Here is a 23,503-nt window from a genome sequence, read left to right as displayed (position 1 = left end):
GAATTATCCTGCGATCCTCTTCTGTGGCTCATTTTCTCCGGAGGTGAGCTCTTCTGTTTTCAGGAGGGAGGAGAGAGGTTCGAAGAGCTTTTCTAGCTTCCTGGCTCTCGAGCGCCCTCTTCAGTGGTTTTCACGACTGATCAGGGGATCAGGTTGTGGCTGGTCCCTGCAGAGACTTCCTGGCTGTGCTCACCAGCCCTATCGTCCCCTCCCCGACTGGCTCTGTCCTGCTCACTTCTGACTGTATCCCCAGCAGCTTCTGTACGTTGGAGTCTGTCCTGGAAGGGAGCCTGGCTGGTGAGTTCGAGGAGGGACCCTTGCACTCATCCACAAGTCAGAGTTTGCAAAGCTTCTCCTGTTTCCACAGCTGGAAACTGACTCCCATGCTTTCCAGTGAGTCGCAGGCTGTTTGCTCTGCTGTCCCCACATCCGTGGGCTGCCTGCTGCCTCGCCCCGCCTCCTGCCAAGCCAGTTATGACTCCCTTCAGGTCTTGTGGCTGTCATGGGTCCCTCTCTGGCATTCTGAAGGCCATGGGGGGTCTTATCACCTAGTTTTTAGCAGATGCTCTTCCTGTAATTTCTGTTGTGCTGTCCTAGTCGTACTGTGTTTACTGGGCAGTAGGTGGAAATTCAAGATGACTCAGAAACGCCACCGCCTCTTCCAAAAGAATCATTTTTAAAAGTTTTGAAATAGCATACCATTGGAATAAAAGGCTGAGAAATATTTTTCAGCCAGCTTCTAGTGTACTGGGGGAAATGGTAATCTATCAAAACAATAATACTCAATATATTTTATTATTTGAAAGAATCAAATCCTAAAACTATGTAGAGAATAGGCTGGAAAATTCAATATGGCATCTTGGCAAATTAAAGAGCTGCTTAAATATGGTGCAAAAGGGCTTCCCTGGTGGCTCAGTGGTTGAGAGTCCGCCTGCCGATGCAGGGGACACGGGTTCGTGCCCTGGTCCGGGAAGATCCCACATGCCGTAGAGCGGCTGGGCCCGTGAGCCATGGCCGCTGAGCCTGTGTGTCCGGAGCCTGTGCTCCGCAAAGGGAGAGACTGCAACAGTGAGAGGCCCGTGTACCGCAAAAAAAAAAAAAAAATTTGGTGCAAAACATTTTCTTCCTCTTAACTTGTTTGGGATTTTTTAAATGGTTTTCATCACTATTCAGAATATCAGTAAAGTCTCACTCGCACTGAGGATTTGTAAAGTGCTTAGTTGAAAAATCAGTGAAATCAGGCTTCAGAGGCAAAGTAAGTCTGCAAAAGAGCATTGCAGACCACACAGCCGTACCACTGCACCCATACATACACACACACGAGTATGCTCATGCTTGCACGCACATGCACACACACGAATACACACGCATCACTTTATGAGTTTCTCTTAAATCTAGACAACAAATATCCTTTTATGATACATATGGAGACCACTCTGTTACTTGCCTTCATTCTATCAATAGAGGCCAATTAAGTTAATGCATCCCCTGGCAAGTCTTAATTCCTAGAAGATCATATTTTACTGAACTTCTTACACGCACTTTCATCTTTGCTAAGTTGGAATGAAAGTGAAATCCATTACGGATATTACAAGAGGGGCTGCTTCTGCAAAGGAAAGAATGTTCTCTCATTTTCAGTTTCCCCACAAATAGAGATGGTTCTTTGCTAGGGTAGGGACTTAAGATGCCACCTGCTAGAGACCATGGTGAGTGGTGTGCCCTTGAAGTTCAAGGACTCTTGTCTGCTCCTATTCTAATTTTCACACCACCAGGGTGGGGACCTCATTCCCTGAGTCTTTGATGTATGGCAGGTCTTGGGCATTGATGCTTTGGTGTCTTAAATCTCCGCAGGTGATTCTAATTACAGCCAGGGTTGAGAGTCACTGATATAGAACATAGACCAGGAGGATGAGGCTAAGAAAAATATGATAGGCTTTAAACAGATTAGGAAGGAATGTGAAAGTCTTTCATAGAAATTTGGACCTTGGTCTATAAGGAATAGGGAGACGTTGCATTTTTTTAATTAAGGGAATTATAGGACTACATATTTTTTGAAAGAAAACAGGTCGCAGTGGACTGAGGCTAGGGATAAGAATCCAGTTAAGGCCACTGCAGAGGTGACAGCAGATGAGGACCTGCACTGCATTGGTACCAAAGAGGGAGAGAGAGTGGGTCGCGGGGGGAACCCTCCGAAATGATGCAATGTGGCTCTCAGAGAGGGAGGAGGTATGGGAGCTCACTGGGTAGTTCTGACACCATCTGGCTATTAAATAGAATTAATAGGCTTTGGTTACTAAGAGGAATGAGGAAACGAGTAGGAATCAGAGTTGACCTGAGGGTGACTGCGGAGATGGTGATGCCTCCTTCAAAAGCAGAGCGGATCCTGGGGCTGAGCTGGATTCTGCTGTGCTGGGGGCCGTGTGCCCGGCGGGGATGGGAGGCCAAGCTCCACTTGGCAGATAAAATTACAACCTGGAGTTCGAGGGAGAGCTCTAGCTAGACGCAGTCCAGGTTCAAGGATGTGTAAGTGACCACGTCAGGCATGTGGACGAATGAGGACATGCTAGAAGAATGGGTTGAGTTTCAAAAGAAGGGGTCTAAGAAGAGAGCCCTGGGGGATCAAAGTACAAGAAGGGGCGAGGAAGTAAACAAGCAAATACATGAGAACAAACATCCAGGGAGGCAGACGTGGGTCCAGAGGGCCAGCGCTGGAGACGCCCGGAGAAGAGGATGGGTGTCGGTGGGAGCCGTCTGCTCAGACTCGGATGCGCACAGAACACGACCTGGGATCTGCACCAATGCAGGTCTGATCCTACACGTCTGGGGGCTGATCTACATTTCTCACGGGCTCCCCGTGTTGCTTCTGCCACCAGCCCCTGAGCAGCAGGGACCCAGAGACTTGCACTGGCTGGGGGTTGAGAAAGGGAGCCAGAAGGACGTGCCACTAGAGCAGAGGGTTTGAGAAGTATGTTCGGTTGGATTAAACAACAAACTAAAGGCCAATGACTTGAGAATGTGAGGTTGAAAGCAGGGAACGGGGTGCATGGACGTGAAGTCTTGTCCAGGGAAGGTTTGCTCTAAGACCAAGTGCAAGCCCGCATGTTTGCCACCAGAAGGAAAGTAGCCAGGGAAGAGGAAGTGATTGAAGACCCAGAGACCAGCCCACGAGGCTGAGTACAATCAAGAAAACGGAACATACAGGTATTGACGGTGATGCAGAGAAATTGGAGCCTTCAGACATTTCTCGTGGGAATGTAAATGGTCCAGCCACTGCGGCAAACAGTCTGGCCGCTCCTCAAAAAGTGAAACAGAGAATTACCACACTATCCAGTTACCGCATCAGAGGGAAGTCCCAAAGGAGGTGAAAGCAGGGACTCAAAGAGATCCTGTCCATCCACGTTTGTAGCAGCATCACTCACACTGAGCATAAGACGGAAGCAGCCCAAGTGTCCATCAATAGATGAACAGATAAACAAAATGTGATCCAACCGTATAGTGAAATAGTATTCAGTCGTAAAAAGGAATGACGTTCTGAGATGCTACAACATAGATGGACCTTGAAAACCTTATGCTAAATCAAGTAAGGCAGACACAAAAGAACAAACACTGTATGATTCCACTTAGGTGAGGTCCCTAGAGTCCTCAAATTCATAGAGACAGAAAGTAGAATGGTGGTTGCCAGGGGCTGGGGCAGGGGTGAGTAGGGAGTTACAGTTTAAAGGGACAGAGGTTTGGTTTTACAAGATAAAAAGGGTCCTGGAAATGGATGTTTGCACAGCAATGTGAGTGTACGTCATGTCACTGAGCTGTATAGTCAAAATGGTTACAATTTCATGTTATATATATTTTACCACAATAAAAAATAGTTTAATAAAAAGAAAAAAATTACCCTCTTTAAAATGAAAAATCAAGAGACCCAGCAAAGTCCCAGAGGACGTGACTGGTAGAGGCGGAGTGAGGGTAAGGAAATCCAGAGCTCAGTTGTGACAGGGTCTTCGGGGGAGAGAGGGAGGGATGGGTGTGTGGAGATCAGCTAGGAGGTGACCTTTCTGGCAGTGAAAGAGGTCAGAGTGTGAGGGTCACGCTTTCTAGCAGAGAAAAAGCCATTTGGATCTTGAGGTGGTAGGTTTGGAGTTAGGCTTTTGGGGTGAGGGAGAGCTGGGAGTCTGAACGGATGAGCCTGGGAGGCACTGGGCTGGACCACATGTCCTGGCCCTAAAGTTAGCGGGCGGTGCGGGGCAGGATGCACAGCCAGAACTGGCCGACCCAGGGTTCCCCGGTTGGGTGTTTGGTATCAGGTGGGATCTTCAGAAGCACGGAAGGCTGGCCCCAGGCTCGCATCCTGAGATGGGCTGTGGGAACAGGGAGGCTCAGAGAAATGGACCGAGCTACCTAAGAGGTTCCCAGCAGGAGCAGCGGCCAACTTACAGCCCAGTTGGCTTACCGGTGAAAGGCAGAGGTGAGCTCACAAAAACAGGTGGGCAGCCTCCTAGCTACAGCAGGGAGGGGCTTCCAAGCAGGATCAGGAGTTGGGGGCTTCGGGGATCACCTGAGTCTAGACTGAAGCTGGTTCCTCCCCACCTCCCAGACTGACGCTGGGAACCGGGGCCAGAGCCCATGGGGAGGGATCCCTGGATCACCCGTGAGTCGGTGGAGAGGATAAGTAGGGCTAAAGACCTAGATCAAGCCCTGTGTCTGCCTTATGGACCAAGGTAGTTTTTTTCTCCCTCTAACTAGCCTGAACCAACCCTAGCTTTCAGGAGAACGGCTTTCTTCAACTTCCCTTCCCACAAGCCACCGGGGGTCATGTTAGTTTCTGACTGCACACCTGGTGGTAAATTTACATTCCTTATCTTAGTGCTCTGCAGGTGAGAAGTCCAAGATGGGTCTCACTGGGCTAAAACCAAGATGCTGGCAGGGCTGCACTCGTTGGCTTGTGGCCCCTGTCATCCCCAAGGCCAGCAACGGCCAGTGGAGCCTGGCTCACAGGGCATCTCTCCGACCCTGAATCCCTCACGATAACACTGGGCCCACCTGGGTGATCCCGGACTCTCCCCATCTCAAGGTCAGCTGATCAGCAACTTTATTCCATCTGCAACGTAACTTATGACCATGTTCTGGACACAGACGGAGACATCTTTGGGACCCATTACTCTGTCTACCTCAAAAGGATGTATTATTTCCTAAGGAAAAAAATTGGTCTTTCCAAATGTCCACACGTCTGAAAAGCCATTTTAGTATACTAATTTATGGTAAAAGCCTATACATTCTTTTGATTGGCTAAAAACGAAGGAATGGACACTTTACTTACCATGAGAATTCAAAGTGAAATAAAAGCAGCACTAAAACAGGGGAATAATGGATAATTTGGGTTGGATATTAACTATTCAAATTCAGTTATAGCCAAATCAGATAGGCTCCTAACATCTTCAGGAAAAGACGGATAATAAAAAAGCTAAACTTGAATATTATAGAAATGTGTCTTAACATGCGATTGTGGTTTTTAACTTCTATAAGCTAGGTAATAAGTAAACAGAATATTAGGAATTTAGATAATAAGCTTAATCAATAATTAACTTTCATATATACATACATCCATTTACACAAATAGTATAATTGCCATGGCAGCGTAGTGATTTATTTAATATTTGATCTTTTCAGATCTATTGTGGGTACATTCAGTTCCACAAAATCACATGATAACTCCTTGTTGGGAGATAGAATTTTAGTTGTAATAACTCCTAGCACTGCATTTCTTAGGAAAAATCATGGAGAACCACGTAAGTGTGAAAATGCTAAATTAAACAAAATTAATCATTTCTTTACTGAAGACTTGCTTAGAGCCTTTGATGTACCCATTTTCATTGTAAATCTTACAGAGGGGCTTCCGGTCTGCATCATTTCCAAAGCTTCTTTGAAGACAAACACCTTCTTGTAGAGTGAAAACTCTAAGGTATTAAGCAATCAACATTTTTCACAGGTAAGAATATGTGGGGTAGCCTGAAATATATGCAATATAGATATATATAGAGAGAAAGATATATGCAATTCATACATGAATGGAATTTATATATGAGTGGAATTTTTCTAGAAGTATATTACATATACTTATTACTTATGTAATATATATATATATAAAGAAATACCTACAGGAAATTTTACCAAAAGTGAAAAAATGCAGACATTTCCAGGATGTAATTAAATGTAAGCGCTGATGACATAATCCTAAAATGATAAGTCTCCTCTAGACTGTGAGCTTATTATCATGTTATAAAGGTAGAGATCACAGGTAAACCAGGGATGCGTTTATTGAACAGAAGGTTGTAAAGCTAGTAACATGGTCTCAATAAATATTTGTTGAGAAAATGGATTAATAAATGAATAAATTAAAATTTAGCTAGGGAAGATCAACATAAACTACTTAAAGCCTTATTAGTCAGGGTTCTCCAGAGGAACCAGCAGGATGGGTGGATGGATAGATAGATGATAGAGAGAAAGATAGATAAATAGAGATTTATTGTGAGGAATTGGCCAAGTAATTGTGGCGGTTGAGAAGTCCCACCATCTGCCATCTGCAAGCTAGGAACCCCAGGAGACCCCAGGTGTAATTCAGTCCAGGTCAAAAAGCTTGAGAACCAGGGGAGCAGGAATCCTAATCTGAGGGCTGGAGATGGATATCCCCCAGCACACCCAGGCGGGCAGGCAGGAAAGGGAGCAAAGTCCTCCTCCGTCCTGTCCTGCACCTTTTGTTCTGTTGAGGCCCTCAATGGATTGGATGATGCCCCCTCCCCTCCAACTAGGGGAGGTCAAGCTGCTTTACTGAGTCACCAGTTCAAATGCTAATCTCATCCAGAAATGCGCTCCTCAGACCCACCCAGAAAGAACCATAATCCAGGCACCCCACCTCCAGTCGAGTTGACACATAAAATGACCCTTCACAAAAGAACCTGGCAGCATGTTGGTCTGTGAAGAACTGATCTAGCAAGATGGAAGAGTGTAGCAAAGAGGACAACTTAATCATTGTGAGTGATCTGGGATGTGGTCACAGTCTTGAAAGGCTACAGAGTTCAGATAATTCTGTAGAAACAGAGAGAAAAGAGCAAACACAGGGCTGATAAAAGTAAGTAGATCCACTTCATTGCAGTAAGCATCATCTACTTCATATTTATAGCTTTGACTAGGTGTGTTACCATTTGACGCACTTTATATATCCAATCACTTAATTTTCACCATAAGTTTGTAAGGTGATACAGTTACACCCCCTTTACCTGTGAGGAAACTGGGGCACATAGAGGTTAGTTCAGTGTCACAACCTGTAAGTGATGGAGCCAAATTCATACTTTTAACCATCGTATCATACGACCTCTGAACTAGATTTTACATTTTGGAAAGAAGAAGAAGATGGGATTGGATAATAAAGTGAGCCCAAGTAATGGATGGACTTGACAGTTAGGCAGAGGAAATGAAATATGGTTGTCCAGGTGGTATGGATCCATTATGATCTCTTCGGAACAGAGTGCCCTGATTACACCTTGATTAAGGAAGATAACTGTGGACACATGCAAGGTGATTGCAAGAGGAGAAAGGGCCTGAGAATCATCAGGAAACAATGGAGGCAAGAGCTGGTCAGAGGGGATGTGATGGAAAGGAAATGTCTAACCTGTGGTCAATTTGGGGGGAAGAAATAATAGCAGTTATTGACAGAGAAAGAAGCAAATGAACGAAGCGTAGATCAGACACTTGCATCAAGGTTTCCAGCCTGGGTGTTGCGTTGATGAGAAGCCCACTGCATTATGGTATGTCATAAAATAGTTCTCTCCCCTTCTTTCCCAAAAGGGATAAGGACGTGAAAGATAATCGGGAGAACCATCTAAACTCCTTCTTGGTTATATTTCTCAGCCAATTCAACAAGTCCCATCTCAAGCATCTCAAACTGCAGCTGATATATTTGAACTCGGGATTATAGAGGCAAACTCTGAAACACTGACCGTCAAGAGGCAAAGCTCTCCAAGGGGTGGGGGGAGGGAACACTCACTGACCACATCCTTTGATTTCAGATAGTAGATTTATTTTTAATATGCAGAAAGTGGAAATTCTAATCTTCTAAGTTGGAAGGCGACCCATACTTCCCTTTCTACTTAATCTTGTTTATCCCCAACTCTGAGCTACTGCTTTCTTAATGCTTCCTGCTTTAGACTTCCTTACAGAATATCACACTGATATAGCCTGACCTTCAGATGACTCATTTCACTTGAAAAACTGGTTCTAAGAAGTACACATACTTTACAAGTTACTATGGGCAATAACAGGCTCTAGGGGATTCCATTCCACATTCATTTATTGAGCGTGTCTGCAGAGATCCATGTAAAATACTGACGAGGTGACCAAAAAATGCTTTCAACAAGGGCTGCATATTTCAGGAGCTGGCATTCCAGTGAGTCAGGCAGGGAAGGACACAGGACACTATGCACAGAAGAGAAATGGAGAAATGGGATAGGATCTCAGAGAAGGGACAAACTCTGGGACCATGAAGGGCTTTAGGAAAGTTTTCAGAGAAGATGCTAAGAGGGAGCTGAAACAAAAAGAATAAATAGTGTTTGGTGAGGAGGGGCAAGTGTTCCATGCTGATGGCCCAGCCTAAAATCATGACAGTGAGGGGCTATGCTAAACATTTGGTGACTGTGCACACAGTGTATGGGGTTATGAGGCAGGATACAAGGCTAGGGCTTGGTCACGGGGCCTCAGATGTCATGGTAACATGTTTGGACTTTATTACGTAGGTCCTATGAAGCCACTTGAAGGAGTGACGTGGGTGATTGGACTTTACAAACAATCTTATTTGCAGAGGTGAGATTAGAGGCAACAAGACCAGTTAAGAGTCTGTTGACATTGAGCTTGGCAGTCCTTTCTGTGAAGAACCAATGAGAGCCTGACTGAAGAGAGTGAAGGCACTGGGAGAGAGAGAAAGGATGAATGGGAGGACTTAGGACCACAGAAAGGAGAGTACACCTTTACAGTACCTAAAACACTTTGCATTCCTCTACAAAGAAGAGCAGGTCTACCTCCATTCTAGACCCCCCAAGGATTTGAGGGCATCAGATGAACAGTGAATTTACTGTTCACAGATTGGCTGCCACTTGGCTTGACTGATAACATGTCCCACTAATAGAGCTTGTCTTTTTGCTGATGGCTACATAAGTGTTCAGAACTTTAAAGTTCCTTTACTTCTTCTCCAGGAAGCCAATGGAGTGAATCAAGGACCACAAGTGTTCTTAATTGCACCTAAAATTAAATTAGTAGTCACCAACCAACAAAAGAGGGATATGATTTTTTTGTAAGAGTCCATAAACACCTACTGAAACTGAAAATATGCTTGGCCATAAAACATGTCTCAAAAAATTTCAAAACGTTGAAATGGTACAGATTGTGTTATGCGGCCACATTAGAAACAACCTAGAAATTAATAAAAATATATAGCCAGGAACTGCCAAATACTGGGAATTAACTAATACACTGTAAGAAAACCTATGAGTTAAACAAGCAGTCTCAAAGGGAATTAGAAAATATTTTTTACTAAATCATAATGAAAATAAAAATACAACATAATAAAACTTGTGAGGTGAAGTGAAAACTGTACTTAGAAGGAAATTTATAGCCTCAAAGTTATATATTACAAAAGAAGAAAGGCTAAATATTAAATAATCCCTGTAAATGATCAAGGAGTTTGAAAACCCAAACCCATTAAACACAAAGGGAATAGAAATAATAGAGATAAGAGTAGAAATTAATGAATAAAACCCAGATATACAATAGAGATGACAGATAAGTCAAAAATGGTTTTCTTGTAGGAGTAGTAAAATTGTTACGTTCCTGACAAGATTTATAGAATGAGAGAGAGAAAGAGAGAAGACAAATACTACCAAAATTAAGAATATCACTAAAAAAGGAAAATCATGATAGACTTTACAGACATTGAAAAGATGGTAAGGAATATTATATATAACCCTTATACCAGTAAATTTGAAAATTTATATAAAAAGGGTAAATTCCTAAAAGAACGCAGCTTACCAAAATGAAGACAAAAATAAATAGAAAATTTGAGGAGCCCTATATCTTACAAGTAAATTTATTAATTAAAAACCCTTATTCCCCACCCCCATACAGATATCCAGGCCACATGGCTTCACTGGTAAAAATTTCCAAACTTTTAAGGAAGAAAATACACTAATATTATACAGACTATTTCAGGTCATAGAGATATAGGGAGTACTTCTCAACTTTTTATGAAATCAGCATAATGATAATGACAAATTTGATGAGGGCATTACAAAAAGAGAAAATTATAAGCTATCACTTTCATATAGATGCAAAAACCCTGTACAAAATACTAGAAAATTGAGTCAATGTATGACATATGTAATCCATCAAACCAAGCTGAGGTTTATTCTTGGAATACAAGGTTGATTTAAGATTCAAGAATTGATCATTGTAATTCCCTATATTAAAAAGTGCAGATCATCCTAACAGATACAAATAAATTGTTTGATAAAATTCAACATGCATGTATGATTTTAAAATCACTAGGAATAAAAAGAAATTTCTTTCATCTGATAAAGGTGATCTACAGCATAACCTATATAAAACATCTTTTTTCATTGCAATGTACTGAAATATTTCTCCCCAAGGTTAGTAATGAGAAAGCATGGCTGCCATCACCACTTCTACTGAATAGTTCTTTTTGAGCTCCTGGCCAACGTTTTAAGGAAAGAAAATGTATGAGGCTTTGAAAAGAAGAAATAAAAATGTATTGATTCACAGACAACATGATAATACGTACAGAAAATCCAAAAGGGTCCACAGACTAGCTACTAAAATGAATTTGCCAATTTAGCAATTTCACTGATGAGTTCATATACAAAAATCTATTTTATTTCTATATACCAGCAATAAACAAATAGGATATCATATAAAATATAATAGCATCAAAAATATAGCAATGAGGAATTAATCTAACAAAAGTAATTAAGCTGAAAATTTTATAGAAATAAATCAAAGAATACCTAAATAAGTAAAAGGATATATTATGTTCATGGAAGGAGAGACTGAAAGTCATCAGTGATTTGATTGATAGACTCAACACAATCTCAATCAAAATACCATCAACTGTTTCAAAAATGTGAATATCCAAGATAATCTCAAAAAAGAATAACAAAACTGGAAAACTTGTCCTAGAAGATATCAAGGCTTTTATTACACAGCTTTTGAAATAGTGTATTACGGTCACGAGGATAAACAGGTAAACTAAAAGAAAACCTGGAAAAAGGTCCATTCATATGCATTCACTTGATATAAGTTTAAGGTGAAACAGTAATATAGTGGGGAAAGGATGATCTTTTCAATAAATGCTACAGAATTAATGGAGTGTCCATGTTTTACAAATACATTGTGACTCCTACCTCATAATATACACAACATAAATTCCAGGTGGGTTGTAGATGTAAATATGAAATGTAAACTATCTGTATGACCTTGGAGTAGGCAAGATTTTAAAAAATAGAATGCAAAATGTGCTACCCAGAAAGGGGGGAAAACATAAAAGTCTCCTTCATTAAAATTAAGAACTTCTGTTCATGAAAATATACTATTAAGAACTTGGAAATGCAAACTCCAAAGTCGCCACCGAAGATTTTACAATACATATATCTAACAAGAGAGCTGTCAGAATAAATGAAGAATTCCTGCTTATCTATAAGAAAAAAAAAAGAATACTATAAAAAAGAAAAGAAGGCTGGACTTGAAATGGTACTTCACAGAAGAGTCTATCCAAGTAACCAATAAGCGTATGAGAATATGAGAAGATGCTCAAACTCAGCAGGGAAATGAAAATAAAATTAAGTAACAGTACATATTCACCAGAATTGCAACAGTTATGAAAAATAGAAAAGAAGAAAGACAAGGAAAGAAGTAGAGATGGAGAGTGAGAGAACAGAAGAAAGCAAGCAAGAAGAAGGAAAAAGAGAGAGAAAGAAAGAAGACATTTGGAATGAGTGTTGGTGAGCCCACAGAACTGAAACTCTCGTAGAAAATGGTAGTATTTTCTACAACTCGACATATGCACACTTTACAATTCAGCAATTCTACTCCTCAGCAGATGTTCACCCAAAATGCATACAAATGTAGACCGAAGTCTTAAATGAAAATATTTCCAGCAATATTATTTGGGGTAGTCCCAAACTGCAAACAAATATTGTGACCTTCAGTAGTAAAATGACAAATAAGTTGTGATGTATTCGTACAAGGGACTACTGTCTAGCAATGAAAACAAATGACATGTCACTACACCCAACAGGATGGACGAATTGCATAACATAATACTAAGGAAAAATGTCAGATAAACAATAGTACGTATTATATAATCCTACGTTTATAAATGTCAAGATCAGCAAACTAATCTGTGTTGATAGAAATAAGGGTAGCAGTACCTCTGGGAAGGTGGTGAGTTGTGGCTGGGAGAGGAGCCTCTTGGGGTGCCAGCCCTGTTCTGTTTCTTATTCTGGATGGTGGTTCACAGGTGTGTCCACTTTGAGAAAGTTACCAGTTTGTACACTTACTATATGTGCACTGGTCTGAATGTATATTTCACTTCAATAAAAATGTATATAGATATATATAAACAGACAAGCAAAGGATTGTGGATACAAAGCAGTTGCTAAATCTATCATCTAATTATCGTCTATCTGTCAATCGTCTATCTGTCAATCATCTATCTATCCATCCACCCGTCCATCATCTATAAATTTATATTGGTTTTCTGGAGCTGCCCTAACAAAATACACAGACTGAGGTGCCTAAACAATAGAAACTTATTGTCCCACAGTCTGGAGGCCAGAATCTGAGATCAAGGTGTGGGCAGGGTTGGTTCCCTCTGAGGCTGTGAGAGCAAGTCTGTTCCTCTCCCCAAGTTTCTGGTGGCTGGCGGGTGATCTCTGACAGTCCTTGTCTTGTAGACACATCACCCTGGTTCCCGCCTTCTTCACATGACATGCTCAGTGTATGTGCTTCTGTGTCCAAATTTCCCCTTTTTATAAGTCATAGTCAGATTGAACTAAAGCACACCCTAATGACCTCATCTTAATTTGACTACATCTGCAAAGACCCTATTTACAAAGAAGTCACATTTTGAGGTACTGGGGTTTGGGATTTCAAAATATGAATTTGGGGGGAACATAATTCAACCAATAACACTATTTGTGTCTACACACACACACACACACACACACACTCCAGCAAGCACATAAGAAAGGCCATAAAATATCTGCAGTCCTTTAATAAAATCCTGCCTTTTGATCAAAGCTTGTTCTTGGAAAATAAAAATTTTATTCCAATACCTAGTGGCAAACTTTTATAGTTCAGTTCGAAGTACATATATATTTTGTATTTAACACATAACCTGGGACAATAGAAAAGATGAAGCCACGATAATTGAGCTCCAGATGTATGACTAAAACGTGGAAAGTGGTCCAACATCCTTTTTAAGCAGAATTGTTGGTCCTTAGCCAAAAATTACACAGTGGAGGAAACGGTGTCACTGGGAGTAACTACAACTAGATTCGTTTTCTGTTTCAGACTTACTTATACAGAGAAATGTCAGCTTTTATTAAACATTAAGCAAACATCGTTAGAATGAACGCTACGAGAGTTGTAGGCAATGGAATTTCTGATTAGAGTCTGGGCTCAGCTGGGTGCGGGGGTCATGGGTGTTAAGAACTAAGTTCTCACCCCTGGCTGGATGCCACGCTCACGGTCACAGGGGCTGCTGGTACCCCCGCTAAGGAGCGTGTGCTGAGATGACTCTACCTTGCTCTGGACAAAACACCCCTGCGAGCCTGCGCTATGAACCTTGAGTCAGGACTGTCTTCAGACAGAAGCCAGGGCAGCAGCGTTGCACGTCTGTGTGCTGCTTTGCAGGGTTGCAGGGAACAAAGTCCTCCCACGAGGCCACTTGTTTTGATGCCCAGGACCATCTCTGGGTTTAGTAAGGCAACTTAATTATCCTCCACCGAAACCACATTGGGCGGGTAAGGTGAGTGACTCACCTGCCCAGGGTGTCCGTGAGATGCAAACGTGACAATTCCTGCTCCGTGCTTAGCACGATTCTTGGCACGGAGCAAGGGCTCGACACACGCAGCCTAGTTATTAGAAGGAGTTTACTGTTATTACTTCCCCAAGATCACATGGCTCATAAAATTCTCAGAGAGAAATTGACCTTAGGTCATCCAGCTTCAAAGTACCTTGATTGCCTCGAAACGTTAACAAAACAAAGCAAAACAAAACAAAACAATAAGATGGGAGCAACGGGGTAATGACTTCATGCTGATTCACGTCAACCAGCTGCATTGGCTGTCATGTGACTGTCTGTCTAAGACGGATGAGGAAAAGAACTAGCTGTCATCATCATTTCTAAGAAAATCCCAGCCTGGAGTAGCTGCACTGGAGACGCAGAACGCGGGCCGGGCTAACAGCGTTCCCATCTGTCAGGCAGGTTCACGGCAGGACACGGAGCAGACACCTGGCCTGGCCGCCTGGTTACCTAGAGGCCGAGAAAAACACCATTCCTTCCAAAACTCCCTCTCCTCCTTCCCGGAGGCAGACACAGACACAGCAGCCTCCTTCCCAACAGAGAGAGAAAGGCTGCGTTACTGGGAACAACACAGAACAGTCCCTCGAAACATAATCAGGCATCAGCTGTGAGGAAACCATCTGCAGTACCCGGTCCAGGAGGCGAGGACCAGCCGGGAGGAGAGGACGTGGCCTCCGGCGTCGCCCTGTCATCTTTCTGGCTGAGCACACCCACGACGGGAAGAGAAGAGAGAGTGGTTTCTCGAGTTGCAGGCACCTGCTTGTTGCCAGGCAACGAGGGCAGCCCGCGGCCCAGACAAAAGGCAGCCGGGCATCCTCGGGTGCGGCTCGCATACAAAGGAGAGCAGATGCTGGGGCCCGGCCCGGGAGGAGGGGCTGCGCTCGTAAAGGCGCCGCCCTTCTCCCCCAGCCCCAGCAGGCCCTTCCTGGGCTCCCAGAGGATAAACGGGAAGCTCTGAGAAACTGCAGAAACCAGACTAGAAACAGACCCGGATCCGAAAGGAATTGACCAGAGTGTCAAAGGAAGGGGGGAGACTGAGTATAAAGGCATGGACTCTGTTTACCGAGGAAGCCCTCACGTGAAGGATGGAATAATGACTGTCAGTCGTGTAGCTACGATTATTAATAAAAATGATACAGCAACAGCACCCATCTGTCACGGAGACAGTACCGGCATCTCTCGGGGGACGCACTGGTCTTCTCATCTGTGTCCCTCGCCCCAGGGTGCAGCCACCCCAGAAGATGGTTGTCTGGGAGGAAGGGACAGGAAGCCCTTTCTCTCTCCAAACCCGGCTACTGGTCAGCACGACCTCAAGATGCCCCCAGGGCTGGTGCCAGAGCTGTCACTTCACCTCTGGGCCGCATCTCCTCAGTCCTACACCAGATCCCATGGAACACCCTCGCGGGGTTATTACGACGGTTACACACGTTAATATCGGCACAGATTCTTTTTTTTTTAATTTATTTTATTGAGGTAGAGTTGATTTACACTGTTGTGTTAATTTCTGCTGTGCAGCAGTCAGTTATACATATTCATGTATTCTTTTTCATATTCTTTTCCATGATGGTTTATCCCAGGATACTGAATACAGTTCCCTGTGCTCTACAGTAGGACCTGGTTGTTTATCCATCCTATTTATAAGAGTTTGCATCTGCTAATCCCACACTCCCAACCCACTCCCCTACCCCACTCAGCACAAATTCTCACAACAGCGCCTGTGTGCTCTAACTGCCCTGTTGGCCTTTGTTGAAAAGACAGGAGTCTTTTCACCCAAACCTGCAGGACAGAACTTTGGGGCCCGGACCTAGGAAAGTTGGTTTAGAGAGTTTCTCCAGGAGAGTCTGGGTGGGGCTACCTCGTGACACTCACGTTAGAACCGTTGGGTCATGTAATTTGACAGTCTCTCCGCCCATCAGTGATGGCCTTAGAACTAGGACTCCTCCCGTCGCCCCCAGTTCCTACCCATCTGCCCTCTGGCCTCACCTTCCCCTCTCTCCCAGGGGCCATCTAGCACACTGTGGGGACCTGTTCTCGAGTCCCAGGGACACTGTTTCACAGCTGGTGCCTCTGCCTGCCTTGGTTCTCTGCCTGTGAGGCTGTTCCCTGCTCTTTGTTGGACAAACTCTTATTCATCCACAAAACCCTCTGTGATGCTTTGGCCCTGGACCCCTCTGCTGCACGCACACCCCATCACAGCTTTTCACCGTGGACTGTATGCACCGATTTCCTCCATTCTGTCGTAAAGTACATCTGGGTTTTCTGCTCTGTGGCCAGGCCTGGGACAGAAAAGCTCCCACTTGTGAAGGTGGGAGAGGAGTTCAGACATATCAAGGGCAAGTGCAAGAACACAACTTGAGATGTGTGTGTCCTGAGAACAGTGAGGAGATGGGCCAGCCGCCACTCAGGGGAGCCAGGAAGGAAGGGCTTCCAAGAAGAAAGGAAGCCTCGAATGGGTCCTACGAGTGAAGCAGGGCCTGACCAGGCAAGGCTGGAGGAGGGGGTCCCGGGAAGCCACTGGTCCCCTCTGGTGGACCCTAGGCCTCTGGAGCGCCAACTGCATTCCCCTGTCCTGTCTTTTCAGCACCTGTGAGCCCTGGATAAAGGCTAGAATGAAGCCCGGGCACCACAGCTGCGGCACGTGTGTGACACAGCTGTGAGGGCGGCAGGGGAGAGGGCTCTTTTCAAATTTTGTAGCTCATCCATTCATTTGTCAATGGACATTTAGGTTGCTACCATGTCCTGGCTATTGTAAATAGTGCTGCTATGAACATTGGGGTACATGTGTCTTTTTGAATTATGGTTTTCTCCTGGTATATGCCCAGCAGTGGGATTGCTGGGTCGTATGGGTAGCTCTATTTTTAGTTTTCTAAGGAACCTCCATACTGTTCTCCATAGTGGCTGTATCAATTTACATTCCCACCAACAGTGCAGGAGGGTTCCCTTTTCTCCACACCCTCTCCAGCATTTACTATTTTGGAATTTTTTGATAATGGCCATACTGACTGGTGTGAGGTGATACCTGATTGTAGTTTTGATTTGCATTTCTCTAATACTTAGGGATGTTGAGCATCTTCTCATGTGCCTCTTGGCCATCTGTACATCTTCTTTGGTGACATGTCTATTTAGGTCTTCTGCCCATTTTTTCATTGGGTTGTTTTTTTGATATTGAGCTGCATGAGCTGTTTGTATATTTTGGAGATTAATTCTTTGTCCGTTGCTTCGTTTGCAAATATTTTCTCCCATTCTGAGGGTTGTCTTTTCATCTTGTTTATGGTTTCCTTTGCTGTACAAAAGCTGCAGGTCAGGAATAGAAACGCAGACGTAGAGAACAGACGTGTGGACACAGCGGGGGAAGGGGAAGGTGGGATGAATTGGGAAATTAGGTTTGACATAAATACACTACCATGTGTAAAATAGATAGCTAGTGGGAACCTGCCGTATAGCACAGGGAGTGCAGCTCGGTGCTCTGTGACGACCTAGAGGGGTGGGATGGTGGGGAGGGAGCTTCAAGAGGGAGGGGGATATATGTACACATACAGCTGATTCACTTCATTGTACAGCAGAAACTAACACAACATTGTAAAGCAATTATACTCCAATAAAAAAAAAATTTGTAACTCAAATTCAAAGGTTCTTTCTGCACAAAACAGAGACTGTTGATCGCCACGCCATGATGACACATGTGCCCTCGGCCTCAGGCATCAGGAAGAAGAGGCGAATCCACATTCTTCCTATTTCCATAGAGGTGGGAAGAAGTGAAAACAACCTACCAGATGTTTTTGCTGGTTAGTACTGTGAAACATGAGGGCAGCAATCCTGTAGGTGACATACATTTTTACTTATTGAAGTCTAGTTGACATCCATGATTATATTAGTTTTGGGTGTACAGCACAGTAATTCGATATTTTTATAAATTACACTCCATACAAAGTTATTATAAAATATTGACTATGTTCCCTGCGCTGTACATTACATTCCCGTAACGTTTATTTTATACCTGGGAGTCTGTGCTTCTTACTCCCCTTCATTCTGCCCCTCTCCTCAGCCTACTCCCTACTGGTAACCACTAGTTTGTTCTGTGAATTTGCCTGTTTCTGTTTTGTTATATTTATTTGGTTATTTTTAGATCCCACGTATAAGTGAAAACATACATTTGCCTTCCTCAGTCTGACTCCTTTTGCTAAGTATAATACCCTCCAGTTCCATCCATCTTGTCGCAAACGGCAATATTTCATTCTCTGATATACATTTCAAATGATAAAACACTTTGCAGTTTTATTCCTTGCAGTTATATTTAGAACTGGCTAAATACAGGACATCAGAAACATGTATGCATATTTTCTCTTCCTTTTTATTCTGAGCTCAGCGATGTAAATTTGTTCCCTCTTAGCTGAATATGTCCATTAGAAGCCTTCCTAGGTGAACGCTGTCATCCCTGACACACGCATCTGCCTAAGCGGTAACCAGAGAGAATGGCAGCTCATCCCACGACCCCTTCATCCTCTTTTGTCTCCGCTTCTGTTCCACATAAAAGTCTTTTCTCACCGGAAGATTCAAGCAGCACTTGTGACCTCCGCAGAGGTGAGTGGACATCTGGTGACTTGATTTCCTAGTGACCAGCTGACTTGTCTCTAAATGTGACGTGCTCTGCCCAGCCCCTCTGGGAGCACAAGGCAAGAGGGGATTCGAAGTGAGGGAGGGGTGCTCAACGGATCAGGGAGGGCACTGCTGAGGGGAGGTTCTTTTTGAGGTCTTATGGGAAAAGCTGGTCATGCTTGTTCTTTCAAATCATCCCATGAAGACCCTGCTAAGGTTTCTGTTGCAACAGCCCGAAGGAGGTTAATTTCCAGTCAATGAAAGGTGAGCAGGCTGGAAAGTACAAGACACCTGATCCTGCGGTGTCTGGGGTTCTCTGTCCGTTTTAATTGAATCCTCTAATTGAATCGCCCGCATCCTTCTAAAGGGGCCACAGAAACGGGGGAAGCAGGTCTCTGTTTAGGCACACCCTCCATTTCTCACGGTTTGGCAACATCCATCCTTGTATGTTACCAGAAATCATCGAGTTTCTTCCCAGTGGAGAGAGCAGGCGGAGGTCAAAGGTAACCTTCCCTGGAAGTAATAAGTTGTTACAGTTCCCAAAAAAGTGGTACTCAAAGACTCAGTTTTCCAGTAATTTCCGCCAATTCTTTCCCTAACCTTCTTCTCCGAGTGTCTTTTGGTATAAGTCTGCTCTTGTTGTCCTCGTGGGGAGCATTGTAAAGTCCTAACAGGGCAGCCCTGCCCCTCCCCCTGCACCCTGCCCCAACTCAGACACCCCCAGGTGGAGGGGTGGCAGCACCCAGGGAGGGGCCCACCTCCAATCCCTGACCTCAGGCTCAGATAATCCGTGGTGCCCGAAGGTGGCAATAGGTCAGAGACCCCAGGGATCCAAGGTCACTCAAAAATAAGTCCAGGGCTTCCCTGGTGGCGCAGTGGTTGAGAGCCCGCCTGCCGATGCAGGGGACACGGGTTCGTGCCCCGGTCCGGGAGGATCCCACGTGCCGCGGAGCGGCTGGGCCCGTGAGCCGTGGCCGCTGAGCCTGCGCGTTCGGAGCCTGGGCTCCGCAACAGTGAGAGGCCCGCGTACCGCAAAAAAGAAAAGAAATGGTGATTTGACTTTGCTTTGTTTTGTTTTCACTGGGGGGAAAGTTCGGCCCACACCTTCTTCATTCATCACACGCCAGACTCCGGGCTAGTGTGAAGCCTTCCCACTAGAACACCTGCTACCAGCATCCACGTCCCAAAGGCCTCACGCCCTGGGGGAGCCTGACCGCAGAGGAGCCAGGATCACGCCACCCGGCCTGCCTGGGGTCAGCATCCCTGTGCCTCTGACCCACGCCTCACGGTGGCCACGTGGGGAGGCGCCTCCGTGTCCTTGGATGGTTCATTCTTTGTTGGCTGACCCCCCCCTTCTGTCGTGTTTCCACATAAATTATTGGCACACAAATCCCTGTCTCCTGATCTGCTGTGTGTGGGGGGCAGTGAAGACACTGCCCTCCAGGCCTCTATGGAATAGGACAGGAAGGGGACGTGTCCCGGCTCCAACCCTCGTGAGCTGGCGTACGAGAGAGCCGCCAGGGCAGCTGTCCTGCAGGGCACACACACCTGATGGCTGTGTGGCGCTCTCGGGACCTCAGTGTTGCTCCGAACCCCTTTTGGGGCTCTGCGTGGGCTGCAGACCCAACCTAGCCTCCCACTGCTTCCTCTGCATCCTAGCTCTGCCCTGCTCAGTGCCATTTCCCATCTTCAAAGATGTGCCCTTCCCCTACTTGTCTGGGGCTCACCTCCTTCCAGGGCCAGCTAACTGCTGTCACCCTGTCCACCCATATCCGAGTCCCTGAGACAACGGGAACTTGATCTTTTCCATCAGCCTGTCACTGTGGTCCTTTGAGGGGACCCGATGATGCATGGTCTAGTTACCATCTTCATCCACATGTCACTTTGCTCCCAAGTGAATTTGTAAGCTTTGCATAGGTCGCAGCCCCATTTTATATTTTCTTGTAGCCTCTAGCGGACCTTGACACAGAGCTCTGAATTTATTTTGTTTTCATTCGGGAAGAAAGTTCTTCTGACAATAGCTTCACACTTATTCTTCATCAGACAGTCACCTGATTTCACAGTAAATGATGACCAGATTAGCGGGTCTTTTTCCTATCTTCTCATTTCCCTACCACCACGTAAGTAGGCTGTAAGTTAAGACAGACTTATAGACGCGCTGTTTTCTGTACCGGGAGGAGTAAAGCGCTTGAAGATGAGGTTTGTGTTTAAACAACAATATGATCCAAAAGGATCTATCCGTCATCCTTCCTTTCAAATCTCTCCCCTACGTAGGTAAAGCCTCACAGCCATACCTCCGGCAGTTAGGGATTCTCCTAGCGTGTAAAACCCTTGACGCTTCACCTATTAAAACTGTTCCAGGCAGCAAGGACACTGAAGAAATATGACGGATGGGCCCAGAGCTGACATTACACCCTGTTACTTAATCAGCAGAAAGGGTAGACCCAACTAACTCCAAATAAATCCTTCTGTGTCTTGGGGCCAAAGGATTGAGGAGCAAAGAAGGCAGAGGAGACGGATGGAAAGACTGTAACAGGAGAGGGATGGAGAGCGTGTTGGTGGAGAACTCTGCTACCGAACTGCTTTCCATTTCTAAGAATTTGCTCCATCTGCTGCCCGTCTAAGACTGTCTAGACAATTGCAAAGTATTACATAATTCACAGTGGCTGAATATTTTCCTGTTTACTACAGAGTGAGTCTACAAAGGTCACTGATAAAATAATCTTTTTAACTGGTATGAAAAACATCTCAAAAATCCAAGAAACTTAAGAGCTGACCATACCGGTCCTTTCGGATACTAATTCCCTGATAAAAGAAAACCACAACAGGCCCGACTGTCCCTGGGTTCTGGCAAGGTTTGGACAGGTGTCCAAGCACGAGAGATGGGTCTGTGTTCACACGAGTAAAAGACATAGGACTGTCTGCCCTAGTTAGAACCCGGGGCCGAGTTAATGCATAGGACTCTTCAGAATAACACTTTGGGAATGGATTTAATGGAGACAGAGTACTTTGCCTAAAAAGAGAAGAAAAAAGAGAAACGGAAGCAAAGGAGAAGGAAACGGGGAGGGAGAGGAAGGAGGGGAGGAAGGAAGGAGGGGAGGAAGGCCGTGCAGGTCGGGACGGCTGTTTCCACTTTGGGCCACGCCCCAGGATCTGCCAGCAGAAAGTCAACAATTGGGTCTCCAGTCACAGTGTCACTATTTAAGAGCTGTTTTGTCATTTTTGAGCTCACAGACTCTCACGGCTCCAGCCACAGTGCCTGCCCCACTGTTCCCCAGGGCAAGGGGGCTCTGGGGTCCCTGCCTCGGGAGATGGGGTGCAGAGTGGATGTGCCCATATGGGAGCTGGGACTTGAGGACAGGCTGGGCCCTCTGTGAGTTTCTGGTCCCCTCTCCACCCCAAGTGTTCAAGGACTGGCAGAGCGTCAACAGGTCTTTTTCTAGTTAGGAATACATTTTCTCATTAACGCCATTGCTTTTGATTTTCCAGGTGTAAAAGGAACGTCTGTGAGATCCAGGGGGCCGGGCGCAAGTCGCCCAGCTGGCTGATGACAAGCGAGTCGTCTTCTTTGGGCGCCGGGTGACCCATCGCCTGACCTCAGGGAAGCCCGTCTCTGTGTCGCTGAGTGGGGTTGGTCAGCCTGGGACAGCAGGAACAGCGTCCTGCCCTCTGACGCTGGTCGAGCAGAAGCCATGGCTACTTTGCTCTTTTCATTCCAGGATAAGAAAGGATATATTGAAATGTTCCAAACAGAATTTTTAAGAGCAACCAGGGCATGCGTTCTAATTTTTAGAAGTCTAAACCAAAGTGTGGCTAGAGGTTGTTATCCACGTGGTAGCGGAATAAACCCTGGAGTCATGTAGGCGAGGTAAGCAGGGTGGGAGATTCTGATGCAAGAAATCAGCAGCGCAGTCATACTTGGGTCTTGAAATGTATTCTTATTGATGCTCCCACGTTTCATCCACGGGATCATTTTAGAAGAAGCAGAAATACTCTGCCTACAAAACTAAATAAAATTTAATTTTGAGAATTAGATTTCCTGAAAAAAATAATTGTGAATACAAGAACTATGTGAGACCTCAGATCCACAGAATCTCAGGATGATTCCTCAATAAATGGCCCTGCATTTTGGTCGATTTTTTGCAAAGTTAATCTGAACTGGCCATGTTAGAAATCAATTATTGACTATAATCTGTGGCTTAAATTTACAAGTATGTTAGAAATCTCTATGAGTCCAATTTTACAATGAATGTAACATTATGTTATTATTTATAACACATGTATATTATTATATTAGATCATTATCCGGTTGGCAATAACCTGGTTAACACCTATATTTTACATGGATATATATTCACTTTTATTTTACATGTAACAAAATTATCAATGATACAAATGCTCCTCAAAATTATGTTAAATTTTGATAATTGTTTAAATATATATATATTTTTTTAGAACTCGTATTAGTTAAATAACAAAACCGGTGTGCAAATAAGCATTCCATAGTTTTTCCTAATCTCTGTGACCATAATTAAGGCCATGTCATTTACTCAGTAGTAATTTGTATGTATTCCACATTTAATTACACACCAATTATATTTTCTTGTAATTTGCATACTGCAGGAAGGGATTTTTAAAACCTGTTTCAGTCATCTATCACTGCATAAGAAGTTACTCCAAATACAGCAATAATCATTTATTATCCCCAGAATTCAGGCAGGACACACTGGGGCAGGCACACCATGAACCCGCGTCCCCTGCATCGGC

General features: G+C 44.5%; 1 long non-coding RNA gene across 4 annotated transcripts; it reads left to right on the top strand.

Annotated features, from left to right (window-relative positions):
- Positions 1 to 80: 80 nt before the first annotated feature.
- On the top strand, positions 81 to 23,250 carry LOC137211017 (uncharacterized). Of its 4 annotated transcripts, none has more exons than XR_010936854.1 (5): positions 81 to 297; positions 5,880 to 5,980; positions 17,791 to 17,885; positions 18,531 to 18,721; positions 22,226 to 23,250. It is a non-coding gene; the product is annotated as an uncharacterized lncRNA (long non-coding RNA). The 4 variants fall into 4 exon arrangements; XR_010936853.1 differs by having other exon boundaries at positions 17,791 to 17,925; XR_010936855.1 differs by lacking the exon at positions 5,880 to 5,980.
- Positions 23,251 to 23,503: the final 253 nt, after the last annotated feature.

Source organism: Pseudorca crassidens, chromosome 18, assembly GCF_039906515.1.
Source record: "Pseudorca crassidens isolate mPseCra1 chromosome 18, mPseCra1.hap1, whole genome shotgun sequence".
Taxonomy (NCBI): Eukaryota; Metazoa; Chordata; class Mammalia; order Artiodactyla; family Delphinidae; genus Pseudorca; species Pseudorca crassidens.
The sequence above is the reverse complement of the archived record's forward strand: the minus strand, read 5'-3'. Positions and strand labels throughout refer to the sequence as shown.